This window comes from Phascolarctos cinereus, unplaced genomic scaffold, assembly GCF_003287225.1.
Source record: "Phascolarctos cinereus isolate Bilbo 61053 unplaced genomic scaffold, phaCin_HiC Scaffold_726;HRSCAF=1367, whole genome shotgun sequence".
In the NCBI taxonomy this organism is placed as follows: Eukaryota; Metazoa; Chordata; class Mammalia; order Diprotodontia; family Phascolarctidae; genus Phascolarctos; species Phascolarctos cinereus.
The window spans coordinates 400,473,033-400,497,259 of NW_027556098.1; the positions used below are offsets into that span (position 1 = coordinate 400,473,033).

At 46.3% G+C, this 24,227-nt stretch overlaps 1 protein-coding gene and 1 long non-coding RNA gene across 2 annotated transcripts in view; one reads left to right on the forward strand and one right to left on the reverse strand.

Moving 5' to 3' along the window:
• MEGF6 (multiple EGF like domains 6) overlaps window positions 1-24,227 on the forward strand; it is a 370,100-nt gene that overhangs the window by 191,266 nt on the left and 154,607 nt on the right.
• On the reverse strand, window positions 10,603-15,112 carry LOC110200292 (uncharacterized). Its single transcript, XR_002322216.2, has 3 exons — window positions 14,933-15,112; window positions 13,091-13,195; window positions 10,603-11,611 (listed from the first exon to the last, which is right to left on the reverse strand). It is a non-coding gene; the product is annotated as an uncharacterized LOC110200292 (long non-coding RNA).

Below are 24,227 nucleotides of genomic sequence, written 5' to 3' on the forward strand. Positions count from 1 at the left end.
AGGCCAACTTGAACTTGAAAGAGGGGTCTGAGGAGAAGAGGGTGGGCCTGCAGAGCCAGCAAGAATGGCTTATATTGAGGCCTGGGCAGAGAGGGCAGAGGGGTGGATGTTGGGAGAGATGCAGGAGGGGGTGAGAAGGCTGCTGCAGAGCCCTGTGTATGTGCGCGCATGTGTGTCTGAGGGGACCGTGAGGAGGCCACGGGGCATTGGGAGGGATGGGTGAGGAGGAGTATGGGATACGAGACAGAGGGCTGGGTTAGGGAGCTCCGGGAGAAAGGGATGGAGTCAACTGCATGGGAGCAGTGCATTCCTGTATGAGGAGTCACAGCTCTGCAGGCAGGGGCATTGGGTTCCAATTCTACCCCTGCACTGATGCCTTGTCTCTGCACCTCCGTTTTCTGCTTGGACTAGATGACCTGTAAAATCCCTTCTGGCTCTGACTCAGTGGCACTCTGAGCCTTTCACCTGCTACTGCAGTGTCCCCAGGCAAGCCCTTTAACTCTCTGGGCCTCGGTTGTCCAACTCCGAGGCAGTTGAACTAGAGGACCCCCTAGGGTCACTTCCCGCTCAAAAACTGTACCTTTGATCCTGTGGGAAATGAGAGGGGCAGAGTAGCTATGTGTGCTGAGGGTGAGGGGGGGTGTTTGCCGGCATTAGAGAGCAGAGTGTACGTGCACGTGTGTGTGTATGTATCTACATATGCATATATGTCTGTGCATGTAAGCATGCATGCATGTGCTTACATGGTAACACATGGGCTCCCGGTGTGTGCATGTATGCACCATGTGCACATGTATGTATTTATGCATACACACATACATTGCATTGTATGTGTGCTGACGTGAATAATGTATATATATGTGAGGTTATGTGTGTGTGCATACATTGCACACATGGGTATGTGCATGCAACAGTACATGTGTGTGTTACATGTTTACATGTAGACGTGTGTGCATGTTTGTGTGTGGGGTATGCATATGTATATATGTGTGTGCGTGTGTGTATATGCACACACATATGAGCTCTATCCTTTGTGGCCCGAGGAGACAGGCATTTGCCAGCTCAGGGTAGACCATATTTCTCAGGGCCCTCCTCACGTTCTGACCACACGTCAGTCAGATCTAGAACAAGGAATGAGAAAGGGCCACTTTCTGAAAAGGAGAGAACGGATGGAGTGAAGGATGAGGGAATGGCCCCCAGAAAGAGCCAGACTGTGGGATCCAGTCACCAAACACCCGAGAAGGTCCCTGGTGGGCCAGGAGGGGGGGGCCGGCCCAGCAGACACATTCCTCCGCAGCATTTCTGGGATTCTGTCACCTGCTCCCTTGGCCTAGGGCCTGAGTGGACCCCAGACCCTGCTGGTGGAACACTCCCGAGATGGGGAGGGGGGACCTGACAAGGACAAGGGCGTCTGGTTTCCCTCTCCCCTCCTGTCAGATAATTGGTGATTATCTCATTTCTCCCAGACTTCCTTTCCGAAAGTGAACTGGACCAAGGAATGTAATAGCTCCGTCTGTGCCTGCTGACAGCTGGGAGTTGTCTGTCGGGGCGACTGAGAGCTCCCTGCAGAGTCTGGGAGCGTGCCTGAGCCTGTCTCCTCGAAGACACGTCAGAGCCGGGGCTGGGGAAGGTGAAGGAAGCCAGGGGAGGCCTGACCTTGGTTTTTCGTTTGTTTTGCTTTGTTTCCAACTTCTGCCTGCTTTACTTAGATCGCTAACTGTGATTGGAAGACAGGTGGGGGGCCATGGGTGTGCAGCCCTGCATACAACATCAGCCTGATTTGATATGTTGGTCAATGTTGCTGAATTGTTTTGTATTTCTCTTTTTTATCCTTTGTTACAAGGAGCGGCTTCCTGGGAGAGGGAGGGAGAGAGTTGTATCTGGAAGCCAAGGTCATGTAAACTCCAATATATCAGATTTTTATAGAAGGTGATTAGAAGATAGAAGCAGAGTTGGGGGGCGGTGGAGCAGAGACCAATGGCCCTCCTCCCTCCCCCCAGAGCCCCCTCTTTTATTAGGGGATGAGGGGACTGCTCAGCAGGAGGAGGATGCTGGGCCTCCGTTTTCTCCTCTTTAAAACTGAACCCCCAGACCCACATTCCCATGGGAGAGTGCATACAGTATGAGTGCTAGAAACGGTAACCGGATAAAAGAAGATCTGATGGAGGGAAGGGAAGCTTTCTTTTAGTATTTTAAGGTCCGTGGTGTGAGAGAGAGATTAGATTTGTTCTCTTTGGCCCAAGAGGAAAAAAGGGCTTTGCTACCCAGTCTACTGTAGAGTCTAAGCACCCTGAGGGCAGGGCCTAGCTGTTGTTGCTTCTGTCTGGTCCTTAGCTCTGGTACAGAGCCTTGTGTACTAGCTGCTTAACAAACATTTGTTGAATTGAATTAAATTGCCTAATTAGACTCTCTGGCTTCCAAGGTCCTTTCACCCTTCCGAGATTCTATGACTTTGGGAACACTGTTGTTGTTCAATCATTTTCAGTCATGTCTGACTCTCCGTGGCCCCATTTGGAGGTTTCTCAGCAAAGATACCAGAGTGGGGTGTCATTTCCTTCTCCGGATCATTTTACAGATGAGGAAACTGAGGCAAACAGGGTTAAGTGACTTGCCCAGGGTCACCCAGCTAGTAAGTATCTGAGGCTGGATTTGAACTCAGGAAGATGAGTCTTCCTGATTTTAGGTGCTGTATCCACTATGGTGCCACCAGGGAACGCTAGCTTGGTATGTATGTAGAAAATAAGAACATTGATAATTAAGAAGGAAGAATACCCATTACCATTTAGGAGACCGGGGTTCTATTCTCACAGAAGCCACTGGCTCCCTCTGCATCCATAGGCCACGCCACATGGCCCTCCTCCTTGCCTCAGTTTCCCCATCTGGAAAATGAGGGCAATAGTACTTAAGATCTATCCACTCCTCCTCCTCCTCCTCACAAGGACATTGTGAACCTAAGTGAAATTGGGCGGCAGGGAAGGATGGAAACAGGAGCTGTGTCATGGAAGAGCTACTGTTTAAATATTGATCTCACCTTTTCTCTGCCAATTATCCCCAGAGCCATGTGGCACAGAGCTCTGAGCAGGGGCCACGAGGAAGGGCCTGGGATGGCCATGCCAATGGAGGCGGACTCCTCCAGCTCGCTGACTTCAAATCCAGACTCTAATAAGGGAGCCCTAAATCAGCCAACACCTTCGTGTTTAAAAATAAAAGGAGACATAAAAAGATGCGGGGACAGGATCCCGAGTGCCAGAGGAAACACTGGGCTGAGATGGAGCAGAATGGAGGATTTGTGGTTGTGGGGTATTTTATTTATGGGACAGGCTGTAGACAGAGTGCTGGTTTGGCACTCAGGGTGACTTGGGTGTGAATCCTGCCTTTGAGATGTATGAAAATCACTTCATCTATGCAACCCTCAGTTTCTTCATCTGGAAAATGGGGGTAGTAATATCTTCATACTTCACAGAGTTAGGAGACTTAGGTGTCTCTTAAGGACTTTATAAACCTTCTGTTGTTCAGCTGTTTCTAACTCTTCGTGACCCCATTTGGGGTTTCCTTGGCAGAGATACTGCAGTGGCTCTCCATTTCCTTCTCCTGTGCCTTCTTGCCTCATTGAGGCATACAGGGTGAAGTGACTTGCCCAGGGTCACACAGCTAGTAAGTGTCTGAGGTCTCATTTGAACTCAAGTCTTTCTGAGTCCCGGCCACTGTTGCACCACCTAGCTGCCTTTGTAAATCTTAAGTTGCTACATAAACATTGATTACGATAATGATTATTTTATTTGACTTTAATTCTTTTATTTTATGTATTCTGAAATACATCTGCCATTCCTTTAAAGAAGACAACGGTGCTCTGTCATCTCCCCAGAAAGCCACCTGCTGCGGGTGTGCTGCAGAGAGCCTGGGGGTGGCCTTGTGCTCCACCCACCGCCCCCGAGGTCTTTGTGGCCAGCCAGAGGGCGAGCTTGTAGGGTCATGGAACATAAGACCATAGGTCTAGAGGGGACGGTACCTTGGAGACCAAATCTAGCTCCTTCAGTTTATGAGGCTCAAGGTCACATAAGTACGAGGTGTCTAAGGCTGGATTTGAACCCAGTCTTCTTGGCCGGGTCCAAGAGTAATGTCCTATCTCTTATCGCATCCTACTTCACAAAACCGACCGGCTCATAGGCTCTGGGGGCAGCCTCCAGCGTGGTGTGGTGAAAAGACCACTGGATTTGTAGTCCAAGCACCTGGGTTCATGTCCTGACTCTGCTGCCCATTACCTGTATGACCTGTAAAATGAAGGGTGAGATAACTTAGAAGTGAAGGTTCTCCTGAGGTGTATATGTGTTGTGTGTGTATAAGTCCTGTTAGCTGACTGTGGGGTGTATAAGAGTGGCATTTGTCTCTTTTTTTTTTTAGGCAGTTGGGGTTAAGTGACTTGCCCAGGGTCACACAGCTAGTAAGCGTCAAGTGTTTTGTCTAAGGCTGGATTTGAACTCAGGTCCTCCTGACTTCAGGCTGCCCCGGAATTTGTCTCTGAAGACAACTTTGGAACCCAGATCTTGGAAGACCCTGGTGGGGAGAAAGTACACACAGTAAAGCTCCTGTAGGCTGAGAGCTGGTGTGCGTCTCATCATCATTGTGGACTCACTGAATTTGAAGAAAAGTAAGAGGTGCCTAATCTAATTGATCCCTGAAGATGTTTCTCCTTTATGTCATACTCAACAACTGCTCATTCAAACCCTGCATAAAGACCTCCAGGGGATGATGGGACAGAGAAGATGGGGGCGCCTGCCTCCCCAAGGACCCCGTCTCTCAGTTAGGGACTTTGTGTGGTCGCCTCGAGCCCAAAGTTGTTTCTCTGCAACTTATATATATCACTGCTCCTAGTTCAGTCATTCATCAGTTAACCGACAAGCATTTATTAAGTGCCAACTGTGTTCTAGGCCCCGGAGCCTCAAAGACAAAAGCGAAATGAATGCCCCTGCCCTCGAGAAGTTTGCGTCCTGTTGGGGGAGACAACATATAGTGAGACACTTGGTGGCACCAGAGTGCTGAGAGCGCTGGGTCTGGAATCAGGAAGATGAGGTAAAATCTGGCCTCAGGCAGTTATTTGCTGGGTGACCCTGGGCAGGTCACTTAACCTCTATTTGCCTCAGTTTCCTTAGCTGTAAAATAGGGACAACAGTGCCTACCTTCCAGGATTGTGGGAAGATCAAATGAAATGACATTTTGTAAATAGCTAATAAGTGCTTAATAAATGTTAGCTATTACATATATAAGTATATGCAAAGTAAATGTAGTCAACCGGCAAACATTTATGAAGTGCCTGCTCTGTGCCAAGCACCATGCTTGGCATTGGGGATACAAAGAAAAGAAGGAAATAATCATTTATTAAGCACCTTCTGTGTGTACTACATACATTATGGTATGTGCTAGGAATACCAATATGTATGTGTATGTGTGTGTGTGGGTGTGTGGGTGTATATTTACATTAATGAAGTTGGGCATTAGTATGGCGAGGCCTCAGCAGGAGCTTCATAAATGTTTACTGACTTACTGACTTGTGTTCAGTCATTTCAGTCATATCTGACTCTTCGTGACCCCATCTGGGGTTTTCTTGGCAAAGACACTAGAGTGGTTTGGCATTTCCTTCTCTAGCTCATTTTACAGTTGAGGAAACTGAGGCATGCAGGGTGAAGTGACCTGCCCAGGGTCACACAGCTAGTAAGTTATCTGAGGCCAGATTGGAACTCAGGAGGATGAGTCTTCCTGACCCTGGGCCTTGTGCTCCATACACTATGGCGCCCCCTAGCTGCCTGACTCACTGATTAGCAATGTTAAATCCTACCATAGTATCTTGGAATCATAGATTTTAGGCTGGGAGAGACCTCAGTGGCTTTCTTGTCCGACTTGCTTCTTTTCTCATATCTGAGCCTCAGAGAGGCTGACGTGATCGTTCTCACACAGCTGGTTAGCACCAGAGGCAAGGTCTGAAAACAGGTCTTTCTGACTTCAAGGCCAGCTTTCTCACAGTCTGAGACCTTTGCCTTCTCTTCATCCTCATGGGGGTTTTTTTGTGGCACTCTGTTTCTGGGCGTAGAAGCATGTCTACTATTTTTTGTAGAGGTAGCTAGCTGACTCAGTGGAATCAGGAAGACCTGAGTTCAAATCTAGTCTCAGATACTTCCTAGCTATGTCACCCTGGGCAAGTCACTTCACCTGGTTTTCCTCAGTTTCCTCATCTGTAAAATGAGCTGGAGAAGGAAATGGCAAACCACTCTAGTATCTTTGTGTGATCCTGGGCAAGTCACTTCACCTGGTTTGCCTCAGTTTCCTCATCTGTAAAATGAGCTGGAGAAGGAAATGGCCAACCACTCCAGGATCCTCTACCAAGAAAACCCCTGATGGGGTCACAAAGAGTCAGACGTGACTGAAAACCACTGAATGACAAAATGCACTTAATAAATGTTTGCTGCCCGACTCTGCCCAGGTTGGACCACATCTGGAGTGTAGCATTCAGTTCTACGTGTAACATTTTAGCGGCATCTGTGGGCACTAGAACCCCTCACTGACTTAATCTGGTCTGTGATTTTTCTCCCTTGGGTTATGGCTTGAGCCCTCGCCCCCATTGTGAAATCAGAGACCCCTAAAGTCAACTCAGGTTTAGACATTTGGATATTACAGAGCCCACAGAACCTTGCCCAAATAATAGTAGTAGCGTAGCATCAGCAAACACATTCAATTAGAACAGAAAAGCAAACAAAAACATCAGAAAAGTTCTCAGCAGTTATTTCCAGAATCAATGTATTGTTGCTTTTTTGTGATAACACAGCCTTGAGGAAAACTGACCCCTATCCAAGGTTTGTCCTACAGACTGGGAAAACAAGAGACAACGCCTTGGCCACTGTGAGCCATCCATCCCTTCTGGCTCTCGGTCATCGCTTGACTGTCTGGTTGTGTTCCTCTACGTATCACTAGAAGATTGTAGCAGTCCACAGCAATATTGCTTTACCTCCTAGAGGTGGCTGCCCAAAGTCAATCAATGCATGCCATGCCTCTTCTCCGACTTAACTCTCCACTCTTTTTTTTTTTTTAAATTTTTAGGCAATTAGAATTAAATGACTTGCCCAGGGTCACAGAGCTAGTAAGTGTCAAGTGTTTGGTCTGAGGCCAGATTTGAACTCAGGTCCTCCTGACTTCAGGGCCAGTACTCCATCCGTTGCACCACCTAGCTACCTATCTCCACTCTTTTTTTTAAAAATGTAAATAATATTTTATTTTTTCCAATTACATGTAAAGACAATTTTCAACATTCATTTTTATAAGATTTTGAGTTCTACATTTTTCTCCCTCTCCCCCAATACAGCAAGCAATCTGATATAGATTTTACATGTGCAATCATGTAAAACATATTTCCACATTAGTCATGTTGTGAAAGAAGAAACAGAACAAAAGGAAAAAAGCATGAAAAAAACAAAGAAAATGAAAATAATATGTTTTGACCTGCATTCAAACTCTGTGTGAATGTGGATAGCATTTTCCATCATGAGTCTTTTGCAATCATCTTGGATCCTTGCATTACTGAGAAGAGCTAAGTCAATCCTAGTTGATCATTGCAACATGTTCCTGTTACTGTGTGCAGTGTTCTCCTGGTTCTGCTTACTTCACTCTGCATCAGTTCATGTAAGTCTTTCCAGGTTTCTTGGAAATCCTCCTGCACACCGTTTCCTATAGCACAATAGTATTCCATCACAATCATATACAGCTTGTTCAGCCATTCCCCAATTGATGGGCATTCCCTCAGTTTCCAATTTTTGCTGCCACAAAAGAGGTGCTATAAATATTTTTGTACGTGTGGGTCCTTTTCTCTTTTTTATGTTTTCTTTGGGATACAGCCCTAGAAGTGGTATTGCTGGATCAAGAGAATGCGCAGTTTGGTTGTCTTTGGGCATAGCTCCAGATTATGTTCCAGGATGTTACCTGTTCACTCTTGGCAGGTCAGGACTGCCCAGTCACCTAGTTTAGGCTTTCTTACTTGGTTCTCCTGAGTTGACTCCTTCCCCTCAACGAGGATTTTGTCTCTTCCTCATGACAGAATATCCTCTTTGTCCTATGTACCAGCCTCCTGGGAAATGAAGACCTGGTTGAATGGGCACAGTCATCTTTAGAAAGGTAGACTAATGATTATCCAATCAATCAGTTAACATTTATTAAGCACCTACTATGTGCCAGGCATTGTGTGCTAAATTCCATTAGGACACTCCTAAAGGAAAACATCCAAGATGGTGGTGGGCCTAGAGATTATGTCATGCAAAGATCAGTGGAAGGAACTGGGCGTGTTTCACCTGGAGAAGAGACAATGTGAGGAGGACGTATCAGGTGTTTTCGAATATCTAAAGGAGCGTCACGGAAGAGGGATTGGGCTTGTTTTTCTTGGCCTTATTACGTCCCTGTTTCTGTCAAAGGTACCACCATCCTTGCAGTCGCCTGGGTTCTAGCCTTCAGAATCATCCTCAGCTTCTTCCTCTCACTCACGTGTCCGATCAGTTCCTGAAATCTGCCATTTCTCTCCGTCTCACGCTTAGACTGATGCCCTCATGATCTCTCACCTGGGCCACTGTGACAGTCTACCAATTGTTTTCCCTACCACGGAGTCACCCAAGTGGTTTTTCCTAAAATGAAGGTCTGATGATGTCACCTTCCTACTCAGTAGGCAGCCATGTGGCCTGGCAGTTAGAGCGCCAGGCCTGGAGTCAGGGAGACCTGAGTTCAAATCCACTTACTAGCAATGTGACCCTAGGCAAGTCACTTAACCTTGGTTTGCCTCTGTTTCCTCATCTGTAAAACAAGCTGGAGAAGGAAATGGCAAACCACTCCAGAATCTCCTCCAAGAAAACCCCAAATGGGGTCACGAAGAGTCAGACGTGACTGAAAATGACTGAGGAACACACGCCAGGCACCATGCTAAGCATTTTATAAATGTTATCTCATCTGATCCTCATTTATGCCCATTTTACAGCTGAGAAAATTGAGGCACACAGAGGTTAAAGTGGCTTGCTCAGGGCCACTCAGCCAGTACGTTTCTGAGGTGGATTTGGACTCCGGTCTTCCCGACTCCGGGTCCAGTGGTCAGTCTACTTCACCACTTCGCTGGGTTTTAGGGGCCACCAACACCTGCTAAAGGTAAGGAAGGAGCCAAGGCTGACTCCAGGGTTTCAAACCTGGAAGGACCAGGGGAGTTTGGGGGAGGAGCTGGCTTAGGGCCGCAGAGAATGAGTTCTCTTGGATGCAGAGCTAGAGAAGCTGATGGGACAGACATCCCTCCCTCACCTCTTACATCTCATTAATCATCGAGTTCTTCTGCCTGGGTCGGCCTGGCCTTTTTCCAAAGCTTATCCCGTTTGAACAAACATTCCTCTCAAGGCTGAAGTTGCTTTTGACCCACTGGGGGATTCTTGGAGGCCAGCCAGCCATTGCCAGGAGGGTGTTAGTGATTTCCTCTTCTCTTTTCCCACCAGCCGATGTCTTGAAATAGTAGGTAATAAATAAGGAGTCGCATCGAGCTGAACTGATACCCAAATCCACTGATACAGTCTTTCCAGGTTTGAGAGGCCTGGTCTATTAGTCAGGGGACAAACACACATGCCTGGCATTCAGCTTGGCCCGGGCATTTCTTTGGGAGGCTGGGAAATCTCAGCTCCAGAGGCCGGAGGGAAGAATTGTTTCAACTCACATTTTGTTGTGATTTAAGGTTTACAAAACGTATTCCTCATTGGATTGCTCTAACAACCCTGCGGAGTCCGGTACTTTTATTGTGGCCATTCTCCTGGGGATAATAAAATCCCTAGATGGGGAAACTAAGGCTCAGAGAGACTCCTAGTCAGCGTCGGAAGCAGGGCCAGTTCTCCCTCCTGTTTGCTCTAGGACACCTTGGTGCCTCTCAGAAGGATTCTCTCTGTCAACGGTTGTTTGGCACGGTGCTGTGAACCCACTGGGCTGTGAGGTCCTTGGGAGAAGGACTTTTGTGGGGAGGGGGCTTTCTTTGTATCCTCAGGGCTTAGCACAGTGCCTGGCACATAGCAGGAGCTTTATAAATGCTTGTTAACTTGAGGTGGCAGGGGATGGGGATGGAAGGGATGGATGGATGAACTGACTTCTCACGGTATCCTTCCTACCTCCCAAACCTCTATCTTGTAGTTGTGTTGACCCTGGTGTCAGGGAGTCCTGGATTCAAATCCCACCTCAGATGATTACTCGCTGTGGGACCCTGGACAGATCATTTAACCACCCTGAACCTCAATATTCTCCTCTGCAAAATGGGGATGATAATGGCACCTCCCCCTCATAAAGTGGTTGTGAGGATTAAATGAGAAGGTATATGTCAGGGCTTAATTGCTAGAGACAGCTAGGTGACGCGGTGGAGAGAGCTGTCCTTAGAGTTCAGATCTGCCTTCAGACACTTACTAGCTGTGTGACCCTGGACAAGTCACTTCACCTGCCTGCCTCAGTTTGTCCAGCTGTAAAATGGGGGTGGTAACAGCATCCGCCTCCTAGGGTTGTTGTGAAGATCAAATGAGATAATATTTATAAAGTGCTTGACACATAGTAGGTGATTAATAAATGATTCCTTCCTTTATTATTAAGTGGGGGGGGGATGCCCCCTTCTAGACAGTCTTGCCCGACTTGCCTGGTGTTCCTGGTCTTTGTGGTGGCCTCTCCTGTCTTCATGGAGCACTGACCCTCCCCCCCAGGATCCCCCCTGCCCTGAGTTCTCCACTCCTCCGACCATTCATGTTTGGAATGGCCCAGGCTCAGAGACACAGCACGGTGCGAGGCCAGGTACTCTCCAGAGCCAAGAGCCTGATTTGTTTTCTCTGTCGCGGTTCCAGGCCGGGCCCCAGCCTTCGCCGGCGTCACAGAAGCGAGCGGGCCTTCTGGGGCTCGGCAAGAATGGTTGATACAATATCAAGACGGTCCGCTGGGTCACCGCTTTGGATGCCGAAGCGTGCGGGCTTTGTGGGGCGCGTCAGGCCGTGGGGGCACACCCAGAAAGCGCTCCGTGTGACGGATCGATGCTCTAAAGTCGTGCGAGGCTGGGCTCAGCAAAGCTGGCCAGGGGAGCCTTTGGCCCCGGGCTTGGGCAGCCTCTCCAGGATGGTGCGTTTGTCATGTTTTGTGAAACAGGCAGAGGACTGGGGTTTGCTGTTCCTTTGTGCCGGGACAGGAATCCAGCTCCCTCCTCCAGGCTGAGTCTGGCAGCTTCTGCCTCCCCCAGCTTGTCTGGCAAGGAGCAGCCTCGGGAAGGAATACGTTTTCCTGGTGGATTCTGAAGAGACAGGGGCCTGGGCCTTTAACATCGTGGGGAATGAAGTTGTCAGAACGCGAGCCCCTGCGGGGACCTGTAGTTGTTGGACTGGCTCCTCGCTCCATTTCATCCAATGATCCAGGCTTACAAGCCCAAAAGAGCAGGGGATGCTGGGCTGATAAATGGATGTTCTTGGAGCAGCCCAACCGTTCCACTTAATCCCTGCTCACCCCTCCTCCCCGTCCAGGATACACTCAACTGCATTGGTCAAGGTCCGTCACAGCCTCACTTGCCAAAAGGTGAGATGGAGGAAGTCATGGCCTGTTGGAGGGAGAGCAGGCCTCAGAATCAGCAAAACACGATTTATATCTCTGACACATCCTGGCAGTGTGACTCTGGGCAAGTCACATAACCTCTTAGGGCACCAGGCAGCTCTTGGAGCCTTTAAGCCACAGAGCTAGTACTGATCTGCATTGGTGAAGGGAGTTTTCTTACCAGGATTGCTGTGTATGGATGAAATTATAAAGAAAGGAAAGGAAAGGAAAGGAAAGGAAAGGAAAGGAAAGGAAAGGAAAGGAAAGGAAAGGAAAGGAAAGGAAAGGAAAGGAAAGGAAAGGAAAGGAAAGAAAGAGGGAGAGAGGGAGGGAGGAAAGAAGGAAGGAAAGAAGGGAGAGAGAGGGAGGGAGGGAGGGAAGAAAGAGGAAGAAAGGAAGAGAAATGAAGGAAAGAAGGAAGGAAGAGAAAGAAAGAGAAAGAGAGAGAGGGAGGGAAGGAGGAAGAGAAAGAGGAAGGAAGAGAAATGAATGAAGGAAGGAAGGAAGAAAAAGAGAGAAAGAGAGGGAAGGAGGAAAGAAGGAAAGGAAAGAAGTGAAGGAAGGATGAAAGAGGAAGGAAGGAAGAGAAATGGAGGAAGGAAGGGAAAGAAAGAGAGAGGGGGAGAAGGGAAAGAAAGAGAGAGGGGGAGAAAGGAAAGAAGAAAGAGGAAGGAAGGAAGAGAAATGAAGGAAGGGAAAGAAAGAGGGAAGAAGGAAGGAAGGGAAAGGAAGGAAGGAAGATAGGAAGGAAGGAAGGAAGGAAGGAAGGAAGGAAGGAAGGAAGGAAGGAAGGAAGGAAGGAAGGGAAAGGAAGGAAAGGAAAGAGAAAGAGAGGGAGGGAGGAAGGGAAAGAGAGAGTGGGGGATGGAGAGATAAAGGGAGGAAGGAAGAGAGGAAAAGAGAGAGGGAGGAAGGAAGGAAAGAAGGAAGGAAGGAAACTCCTTGAAGACTGGGGCTGTTTTGTTCTTGTCTTTGTCTGCCTAGCACATCCCTTGGTGAATGAAAAATAGTAGGTACTTAATAAATGCTTCAGCACCTTCTGTTCTGATACCAGGCATGTAGGTCATGTAACATCTAGAGGGCTGGACCCAGAGTCGGGAAGACCTGAATTCAAATCCTTCCTCAGCTACTTAGCTAGCCATATGAGCATTGGTAAATCACTTAAATCTTGGTCTGATTCTGTTTTCTCACCTGTAAAATAGGGGCTCCTAGAGCTTTTGTGCAAGTCAAATGAGAAGGCATTTGGAAAGTGTTTTGTAAACTTGAAAGTGCTGTATACCACCCTACCTGGATCTCTCCTGTGCCCCCCTATCTCCTTGCTCCCCATTACTGTGGGCCTGCCCTCTTTCCTCCTGCAGCCAGTGACTGGGGGCATGAACCTGTCATTCAAGGCTCTCCTAGGATTTCTCCCTCTTTAGCCCAGCACAGAGTGGGACGAGGAACAAGGATTACATGAAAAATGCTTTGGGTGTGATCTCTTACTCACTTCCCAGGCTGGATGTGAAGCGGGGTCCAGAGAGCAGCCTGGGCTGAAGGGCTCATTTCCACTCCTGTCTGGTTCTCTGGCCTTAGGCAAGTCAAATACTCCCATCTGGAAAATGAGGGTGACACTATATTTATTTATATTTTATGGCTTTTCTGGCACAGAAACCAGGATGGAGACATGAAGTGGGGGATTTTTATAATTCCTCCCTCTGGAGGACGTGGATAATAGTCATCATCTTAACACATTTCTTATAGGCTCACAGACAGAGCCAGAAAGGCTCAGAGGTTCTCCTTCCCCACCCCTCCCCCAAACCCCCATCTTCTTTTTACACATGTAGAAACTGAGTCCCTAAAGGGAGAAACGACTTGTCCAAAGTCATACTAGTAGCATCAGAGTTGGGATTTGAACTCAAATCCTCCTGCGCTTTCCACTGTACCACATAGGGATTGCAAAGAAGCTTCCTTTTCCTGAAAGGTACAGAGTAAAAATGACATCATTCTCATTTTGCAGAATAGAAACTCAAGATTCAAAGGGATGGTGACATCTTCATGTCTTGTGTTTATGCTACTCATAAGTGTCTGAGACAGGATTCGAACCAGGTACCCTGGAATTGATAAGAAAAAAGTTTCCTTTTCTGCTGTTTTTTTAAAAAAAACAAACTCTAAAGCTGAAAAGGAGGCAAGATGGTACAGAACATTGGCTCTGGAGCCAGGATCTGGGTTCAAATCCTACCTCTGACACCCCCTGTGGGGTACCCTTTAAGAAGTTGTATATCTCCTCTGGGCCCTGTTTTCCTCATTCGGTAGTTCAGCTCTAGCTCTGTAAAGTGGGTGCAACCCAATGAATATAGACTCTAAGAACATAGCTCCATGTCCCAGCTTTGCTACTTCCTGCTTAGGTAAACTTGGACAAGTCACCTGACTTCTGTGGGCCTCAGTTTCCTTATCTGTAAAGTGAAAGAGCTGCTCTTAGGTTTCCTCTCACGCCTTATAAATTAATAGAGATACGAAATGGGAATAGTTAGTCTTGGAAGGGTGTGGAAATGCATTGTTGGTGGACTTGTGAATTAGTATAACCATTTAGGAAAGAAATAGGATTGTACAAAGAAAGTGCCCATGCCCTTGACCTATGGATTCTACTGCTTGATCTATGCCCCAAGGAGACTATTGATGAAAAGGGGCCTGTATACCCTTAATAGCTCTTCTTGTTCAACCTGGAAAATTCCTGGGTAAGGTCTTACCCTTATCTGCCATCTCCCTCCTGGAAGCCCCCTTTTATGGAGGTGCCCAGGCCTCCTTCATCCCATACCGGTTCCCAGACTTGCGAACCATACTGTTTCCTTCTGCAGCTTCCCTCAGCCCCCGGGGCCTCCTCACCTGGAATGTCCAACTATCCCTGAGGCCTTTCTAACCTGGAGCTTCCCCCTGGAAGGATCACCCCTTCTCCCATTGGTGTGAGCCTCCATTTTGTGCAGGGGCTCATGCCAGCCTTCATTCCCTTCCTGGGCCCTTTTCTGGTTTTTAGCTCTCAGAACCACAGTCCCATACCAGGTACCTTAGCAGAAGTAGGTTTCTCATTCAGCTCTTCCAATGCCAAGACCAGTGAGTGGTCTTTTCTCATAGTACCACGTTCTTTTTCCCCACTGCTCTCTGACATCATTTTGGGCGCTGTCAAGCCCCCTCACCATTTAAGAAGCAAAGCATGGGGAGGAAGAACAGGAGGCTCTACCCTTTAAGGGACTGAGTGGTGGAAAGTCCCTAGAGAACCAGTGTTACCGACACCTTTGACTTTGTCTTCACAGAAGTCCCACGCAACCCAATATCAAGCTATGTTGGCTCTTACCCCAGGGAGGTTAAACAAGTCTGACCCTTCTCTTGGCTTCCTGATGGCTATGAGGGCTGCTGGGACAGCCATGGACATTGCCTACATCACCACCTTCTGTGAGCTCGGTCAGGGAGTGGCCTTGTCGCTGCCGGCTCCATGATGGGTGTTTGGAGTTGGAGGGTTGTCATGGATCACAGACGCCACTGGGGGCTTTGATGTGCTCACTAAACAGATGACCCAGCAGTAACAATTGTGAGATGGGACCCTTTGTGGGGGGAGGAGAGGCAGCCCCATTGTTTGTTTCCAGGATCAGAAATGACATAAAGATGATCTTGATGTCCACAGCCTCTTTCCTGGGCTCAGGATGGATGTTCCTTCAACTTGGAGAGTTGCCTGCCCCCCAACTCCTCTTACTCTGCTCCCTCCCTCCCCCACCACCCTGCCCCCACTCCTTGGGCCTTATTATCCCTGTATGCTCTTTTCATGACTTCATCCAAGAAAGAACAGATGGGAAATGCAACCCAAAATGATTCCTTTGCCTTCACACCCCATTCAGCTTCAACTGTGGAAAAGATGGCTAGTTTAAAGCAGGGTTTAGATTTTCTGAGGCCTCAAGGGAGAAGAGAGGAATTTGGGGAAGTAGCTAGCTGTCCTGAAGACAGTTGACTTATGAGCTACTTATAAAACTCCTATGTGACTCCTGTCATGGAGCGTGCTATCTTTTCAGTGATCTCAGGCCATCTGTGTTTTTCTCAAGAGGGGCCTATGGATAGAAAAAGAGAGTTTGGTCAATGGTAGCCAGCTTTTCACCTGTCTCTCTAAGTCATGTATCAGCAGCTGGATGGTGTCATGGAGAGACTGCTGAACTTGGAGTCATGGGATCATAGATGGGAGACTGGAAGGGGCATCACAGGCCTCTAGTCCAATTCCCTCATTTTACAAATAAGGAAATTGAGGCCCAGGGAATTTGAATGACTTGCTCAAGGTTACACAGATAGAAAGCTTCAGAGGGGGGGCTCAAACCCAGGCCCTCTGATTCCACTGTACTACAATGCCTAGCAAGATCTGAGTTCCAATCCTACATCCGATACTTACTAGCTGTGTGACCTTAGGCAAACCACTTAACCTCTCTGGACTTCAGTATTTTCTTTTGCAAAATGAAAGAATTGGGTCCTCTGAGCCCTGAGAGTCTCAATATTAGATACCATCCCTAGGAGCCCAGATCACTGTGAAGTATCCAGTAACTGGGGCTGCCAGGCAAGTGAGGCATACTGGATAGAATCCAAGTCAAGGAAACCTGGGTTAAAATTCCACCTTCAGTAGTTACCAGCTCTGTGATCGATGGCCCAGTTATTTTACCTCCGAACCTTGTGGTAGCTGGGTGTTGCAAGCACACATTGCCAACATTTCTAACTGGGGACATCCTACTGCATTAACATAGCTTAACCGTACCTCAGCAGCTTGTGATTTCATTAATGTGGGAGTCTTTGGGAGAGCACCCTGCAGGAGGTCATTGGGCCCTAATACCCATCAGGACATGAGGAGGCAAAGGGACTGGTCTGAGGTAAGCCTGACCAACAAGCTTAAGCAATCTCCAGAAAGCTAGTGGCCGTGAGCTCCTTCTGTACAGGGAGAAGAAATGAACTTCTGGATTGGATTAATTCAAGGTTTTTGAGGAAGGAAAAGGAAACAGAATTTCCAATAAGTGTTCTCTTCCAAGAATGTAATTATTTTGTGTGTATTTGATGGTTTAGTTCATAACTTGAAATCTAAATTTTAAAAAGAATGGGAATTTCCTGGCTTTCTATTAAGGTTCCTTCTAATTCCAAGAGTATGATTCTAAGTAGTCTCTAGTTATCCAGTTATATAAGTTATGTATCTGGATAAGTAGTTATCCAGAAATAATGCCTTCAGCACCAACACTAAAACAGAATATATTTCCAATCCATAGCGCGGTACAATAGAAGGAATATTGGAGTGGCAGTCCAAAGACCTGGGTTCAAATCCTGCTTTTGGTACCTATTTATTTGTGTGAACTTGGGTGAGTCACTTCACTTTTCTAGACCTCATTTTTTAATTCTGTAGAATAAGGATGTGGGGTTGGATGGCATCTAAGGTCCCTTCTAGTTCTAGATCTATGATTCTATGACCAGGGTTCAAATCCCACCTTAGAAACTTACTAGCTGTGTGACCTTGGGGAGGACACTTATCTTCTCTGGCCTTGAGAGAAAATGAGGAGATTGTCAGAGGTGTCAAACTGGGCATGAAGGCTGAACCAGATTAAACTGTAATCAGGACATCTTTAGCGAAATAAAAATGCAAGGAGACATGGATAATGTTAATTCGTGGTTTCCTAAGCCAAAAGGTGCCTGCAAAGATCTGCTTCTGGTTTGAATCTGAGACCATTAGATTAGGTGACCTCTAAGTAGCTTCCAGCTCTAGGTCAAATCCTGGATGACTTTCTGTGAAGGGAGTGGTCAGGGAGTTGCTTTGAGAACTTTGATGCTCTGAGAAGTAACTGAGACTCAGAAAGGTGATAGGGTTTATATAGGGTCACTCGGCTATTAAGAGTCAGAGCTCGGATTCGAGCCCAACGTTCCCAAGCTATCTGCGTCGCTTCTCCGAAAGGTGAAGGAAAAACTGATCTTGGCTTACCCACTGTAGACTGGAATGAATTAAGGTTTAAAGACCTTCTGAAAGGCTAAAGTGAGATCCAAAGTAATGAGCTCCAGAGTGTGAAGAATATCGCCGTGTTTGGCTCTGGACCGAGTGAACCTAATGAGGGTTGGTAAAAATTGTATGTGCCTAGAGTTTTGAAAATATAATCAAAAGAGAATCAGACTGAGATTGGAGAGTTGGGGAGCTGACACCACAAGGAATAACTACTAGGTAACAGAAAGATGAGTTCAAATATGGCCTTGGATACTTGCTAACAGTATGACCCTGGACAAGTCACTTAACCTCTGTTTGTCTCAGTTTGCTCATCTGTAAAATTGGGATAAGAATAGCACCTACCTCCAAGAGTTGTTGTGAGGCTCAAACGGGATAATAATTGTAAAATGCTTAGCACACTGCCTGGCACATAGTAGGTGCTGTATAAATGTTAGCTATTGTTATTTTCATTATTATTCTTAGGCTTAGAAAGTCACAAGAGATCAAAATCAAGAAAGGAACTGGCCTTGACAATTATGGCCACTGATTTCTGCAGGTAAATGCACAAAGCATGAGGAGCAAGTAAGGTGAATTAGATGTCCTCGTGCAAGAGAGGAAATTGAACCTCAGAGTGAAGCACTGGGACTTGGTGGGATGGCACCCATGGCTTCAGAAGGGTGGAATGTGTCCAAAAGGAAAAGGGTACATAAAAAGGGATGGGCAATGGGGGAGTGTGGGAGAGTGTCGTTTTATTTTAAGAAGAGAAAATTAATATGAGAAAATCCTGGGGCTGGTGGGGGAAAATATGATGGAGAGTATTTGGATAAAGATCAAGAGAGTCGAAGACAGACGTGATATTGTCATGAGAGTTTCCTACAGATCTCCTGGGCAGAGAGAGGAAATAGATGAGGAGTTCAGAAAATAGATCACAAGCCTATCATGGAGCCAGTCTAGTCGCTACTAGATGGGAGTGGAAGGACTTTAATTTATTCCAGCATCCTCTGGCATTTTGTCTCTGCTAAAAGCACAACTGAAAATTTCTTGGCTCAACCTTAATGATAATTTCCTGATTCAAAAGTTGGAGGAATCATGATTATCATCAACAATAGTAATAATGGTAATAATCAGCGTGAATAAGGCATTTTAGGATTTTTATCTGTGTTTTATACAGAGAAGGAAACTGAGGTTCAGATGGGAGAAGGGGCTTGTTCAGGGTCATAGGGGACCTGGTTCTCACCAATAAGGAAGAACTAGTTGAGAGAGTGGAGAGTGGGAGAGAGTGGAAATGAAAACTTCAGTAGCACCCTGGAATCCTCACTCTCTCACCTCCCACATTCAGGCTGTTGCCAAGGCCTGTCTAGTTCAGCTTTGTAACATCTCTCCTCTGACTCTGCCCCACCCAGGCCCAGCCCCTCATCACCTAACACCTGGGCTATTGAACGAGCTGCTGGTGGGCCTGCCTGCCACGGGTCTCTCTCCACTCTGGTCCATTCTCCATTCAGCTCAGGTCTGACTCTGCTCCTTGGTAATGTCCAGTAATCATGTCCAGGATCAAATTTAAAATCCTCTGGAATTTAAAGCCCTCTAAGTCCTGGCCCCTTCCTCCCTTTCCAGTCTTCTTATACTTTCTCCGTGATCCTGTGACACTGGCTTTCTTCTTCACAAAGCACTCCATCTCCCCATTCCCTTCCCCTGTTAGTCTCCCTGGCCGTCCTCAGTGCTCAGGATACTGTCCATCCTCACCTCCGCCTCCTGGCATCCTTGGATTCATCCAACACTCAGCTTAAACTCCCTCCTCTGTAAGCAGTCCCCCCTACTGCTAGAGCTTTCCTCCAAAAGTGACTTCCATTTGCCCTGCATATATCTTGTGTGTGTATAGTTATTTACATTCTCTTTCCTCTATTAGAGTGTAAGCTCCCTGAAGGCAGGGACATTGTTTTCCCTTTTCTGTGTATCCCGAACACTTGGCAGAGTGCCTGTCACGTAGTGACTACTTGTTTATTGACTGACCCATTCCGTCTTTTGATAGAGGAGACTAAAGCCAAATGTCAGATGACATTTACTGGAGGTTTTTAGGAAAGCGGGTTTCAGAAGGTTCAGAAAAATAGAATGGGGACCTCCCTTTCCTCTGTCCTAGCCTTCACTGCCCAGGTCCCAGAAGGTGCTGGATTGCCCTTTCCATCTAGATACTGACTCACCATACACCCTAACCCAGAACTCTTTTCCATACAACCCTTGGACTCACTACCAATTTCCCAAAAGTTATTAGTTGGAAACACTCTGCCCTACTTCCTGTTTCTCCTTAGATTCACCAAGGCCACGCCATCTGTCCTGCTCTTGTCCTCCCCTAAAGCATTAAAAAAATTTAGCCCGCCATAGTGCTCTAAGGACTTGTCTCCTGCACTATAAGGACCACCTGGCTTTCCCATCTTCCCTCAAGCTGTCACCTCGTATGTGTATCCTCCAGGGCTCAGCACACAGTAAGCACTAATAACCCCACTTTTCCCTTCCATCCCCTTGATTAGCATTTTATAGGGGAAGTACACCCAGGAAGGATGCGATTCTCACAAGAGGGAAATTCTGAAGACAGAGAGAAACAATTCCCTCTCCGAGGAAAAGGGGGGATTAATTGTCTAATGAGACTGAGGTGAACAGATGCACAGAGAGGAAGAGGGAGGATTACTCGTCTAATGAGACTGATGTAACTAGATGAACAGAGAACCTGCTGACTGATTTAAATTTAGGAAGAGATAGGCCAAATGTAGAAACAAGGTATGGTAACAGAAGATGAATATGAAAGAATGGCATAGTCTTATAAGAAGAGGGTCCAGTGCTAAAGCTCAGAATGAACTAAGAAAGGCCGTAAGGATAGAAAAAAGGGTTTGTCTTTCTTTAAATTATTTTGGGAAAAAACAGCTCAAAAGAAGGAATGGGACCCCCATTCAGGGTAGGTGGGATGATGAGAACTAACGAGTGGAGAGAAGGAACAATCAGTCCATTATTATTATTTCCACTGTTTTCTTTTCCAAGGAGAATAATTTTTGACCTGAACAGGGCAGAACAAAAATGGCTAATAAGGACTTGAAACCTAAGAAAAACATCACTGAATTTGAGAGCTGGAAGGCCCTCAGTGGCCATCTAGTTTAATCCATAGTCAAAAGGACCCCTCCTTCCACCAAATGCTCAACGAGCGGTCATCCAGACCTCTGTCGAGGGGGGCCTGAAGCAGCCGGTTCCCGCCAGGATGACTCTGATGGTTAGGAAGCTTATCCTGATGCCAGTCTGCCTCTGTGTGATTTCTGTTGTTCTTAGCTCTGTCCTCTTGAGTTAATCAAGATAAGCCCCGTCCTTTTTCTACAGGATGCCCCTTAGGACACTTGAAGTCAGCTATCATTTAGCCCCTGAGTCTTCTCCGGATTACCCAGCCCCATTTCCTTCCACCGATCAGCTGGATCGGTCCTCCAGAGGAGGACAGCTGGGATGGTGAGTGGCTGAAGAGGGGTCCTCGAGAACACTGGTCAGAACACAAACAGCTGATCAGTGCCCAGGGCTGAATAGTATTTCACACATGTTCTGAGAAGGGCAGAGCCCTGCTGGATGGCCACCTCCTTATCCCTGGAAATAGTGCCCCTCTTGGGGCAGTGAGGTGGCACAGTGGATAGCACTCTGGCCTTGGAGTCAGGAGGGCCTGAGTTCAAATACAGCCTCAGGCATTTGACACTTACTAGCTGTGTGACCCTAGGCAAGTCACTTAACCCTGATTGCCTCATCAAAAAAGCAAAAAAAAGAAAGAAAGAATGCCTCTCTTAACTCAACCCAAGTCACAGTTGTTTTTATGTCAGATTATACTCTTCGTCTTCATCACAAATTCTAAGTGGCAGTGGTCATTTTCCCTCCGGTGTTCCCATCCTTTTCACCCCTTGCCCCTCGTCCTTCCCTGTTAATGAGAATGAGATTCAGTGCAGAATTTCCTCGTACTAGCTGCTGCACCTTTTGGAGAATGACATTTTCATTAACACAAATCAAGGAGCCATTTATTAGTTGTTCGGCTTTTGGCAGAGAGAGAGACAGAGAGCTCCAGCAGATGTCTGGATTATCGGAGTGTCCCATCACGACTACATCATGTTTCCCTTCCAGGCTTGTGAACTGTTTCCCAAATTCTCCCTTTATTTCCTCCTAGCGGGAAGGCATTTCGGAGTAAGGAGATGTTAAGAGAGCATCTAATCATTCTGGATAAGTTCAAGTCACCAGGTCCAGGAAACAACATCCCAGGATACCTAAAAGAGCGGCAGTGGCTGAACTGCCCCAGACTGGAAATGGCCAAATATTGCCCTGTCCTTCAAAAAAGAAGCAGGTCTGCGGAGTATAAGCCAATGAGCTTCGCTTTGACTCTTGGCAAAATCCTAGAATGCATTATTATGTACTAACAACGATAATAAAAAATAACACTGCCTCATCAAGAGCAGATCCTGTCAGATTAATCCCATCTCCTTTTTTTGTAAGATTAATAGCTAGCATTAATTTGTTTTAAAAACAATTTTATTATGTTAAATTTTTATTTTTAAGTAATATGATTATTTAAACTAGTGCCTTAAGGTTTGCAAAATTCTTTCCAAATGTTATCTCATTTGATCCTCACCTGTGTGGCAGGTGCTAATAGGGTCTCCATTTTGCAGATGAGGAAACTGAAGCTGAGAATGGTTAAGTGACTTACCCAGGGTCACACAGTTAGTTAGTGACTAAGGGAGCATTTGAACTCCAGTCTTCCTGACTCCAGGCCCAGTGTTCTGGGCACTGTGCTGCCCAGATGCCTCTTTTTGCCAGATTGGTAGATGAGAGGTTTAATTTGTCTTACCTATATTTTGGTTTTAATTTTTTATTTTTCCCAATTATATATATATAAAAAGATTTAACTTTTTTTTTTTTACAATTTTGAGTTCCAATTTTTCTCCTACTCTCCCTCTTCCCACCTCTCATTAAGAAGGCAAGCAATTTCATAAAAGTGGCTTACCTATATTTTAATCTTAATTTTTCCCAATTATATATAATACAATTTAAACTTTTTTTATTTTTACAATTTTGAGTTCCAAATTTTCTCCTGCTCTCCTTCTGTCTCCCCTCCCTCTAATTCAGAATTTGATCAAAGGGGCTTACCTCTGTTTTAGCAAAGCATTTTACACAGTTTTTCAATGTTTTCTGGACAAGATGGAGGGATACAGCCTAGATAAAGTACAGTTTAGGTAGATTTTGAAGTGATTGATTGGCTGCTTCCAAAGGATCATCAGTCATGGTTTGATACTCATATGTTTGACACTCATTTGCTACTTACATATTACTGATATCCAACTTTCTGCCGCTAAGCCATCGCCTGAAGACCTCCAGTAAAGGTATCTGCACTCTTCCCAGACAGCCCATGCTACTCTGGGGCAGCCCTAAGTGTGAGGAAGTTTTTCCTGCTTTCAGTCCTAAATCTGCCCCTTTGTAACTTTCACTCTTTTTGTGAGTTCTCATTCTGCATTCTGGCTCCAAGAAGAGCATCTCTCTTCCACATGATGCCCAAAGAATCTGTGATTTTGTCAGTGTGGATACTCCCAGCATGGACACTTCCTCCACCACTGTAGATTGTAAGCCCTCTATGACTTAGTAGGTAAGCCCTAGGGGAATTACTTGAGAGGTAGGAAGTGTGGGAAGCAGGCAGACAGTTCTCTCAGCCTACTGCGCTCTCTATTACACCACACAGCCTCTGACTTTCACATTGTAATCATTCAAACTTTTCTTTCTGTAAATTTCTTCCACTTTTTTTTTTTTTTGCTTTTTGGTGAGGCAGTCAGGGTTAGGTGACTTGCCCAGGGTCACACAGCTAGTAAGTGTCAAGTATCTGAGGCTGGATTTGAATTCAGTTCCTCATGACTCCAAGGCCAGAACTTTATCCACTGCGTCATCTAGCTACCCCTACTTCCATTTCTTTTTAAATGATGGGCCAGATGGTGTGGTACACCTGTAATTTTCCTGCTTGGGAGGCTGAGGCTGGAGCATCTCCTGAGCTCTGAGTTCTGAGATGCCCTGGACCAAGCTAATTAGGTGTCCATACTAAGTTTGCCATTAACACAGTGAGATCCCGGGAGCAGGGGGCCACCATATTGTGTAAGGAGGGGTGAGCCAGCCTGTGTCTGAGACAGAGCCAGTGAAGGCCAATTAAAGTGAGTTCAAGTCTGTGAGTAGACCCAGCACAGATAGGGAGACCTAACGAGAAACAGAATAAGGGAGAAAGAGAGACAAAAGATGGACAGAGAGACAGAAACAGATAGAGTGACAGAGGCAGAATAGAATGGGATTGATTTATTGTTTTAGTGGCAAAAAGTGATTAGTGAAGGTTGGGAAAATGATTTTCAGTGTAGGATGAAGGAAATGAAGGTAATTTTTTTAAAAAAATTGCCTAATAGATTGGGAAAATAGAATGTGATCCTATCTACCTGTTCTATTAAGAAGATTTGAAAATCAAAAGCTTGTCTTGCTTGCAAATACTTTCATTCAAATGAGTACCCAAGGATGGTAGGTTTCAGATCTTAGCAGCAGCAACCATGGATTGTGCACAGTGTCCAAAGGCAGTTCCTCCAGCCTCTCTGTCCAGACCTTATCGTTGTCAACTCCATATTGTATT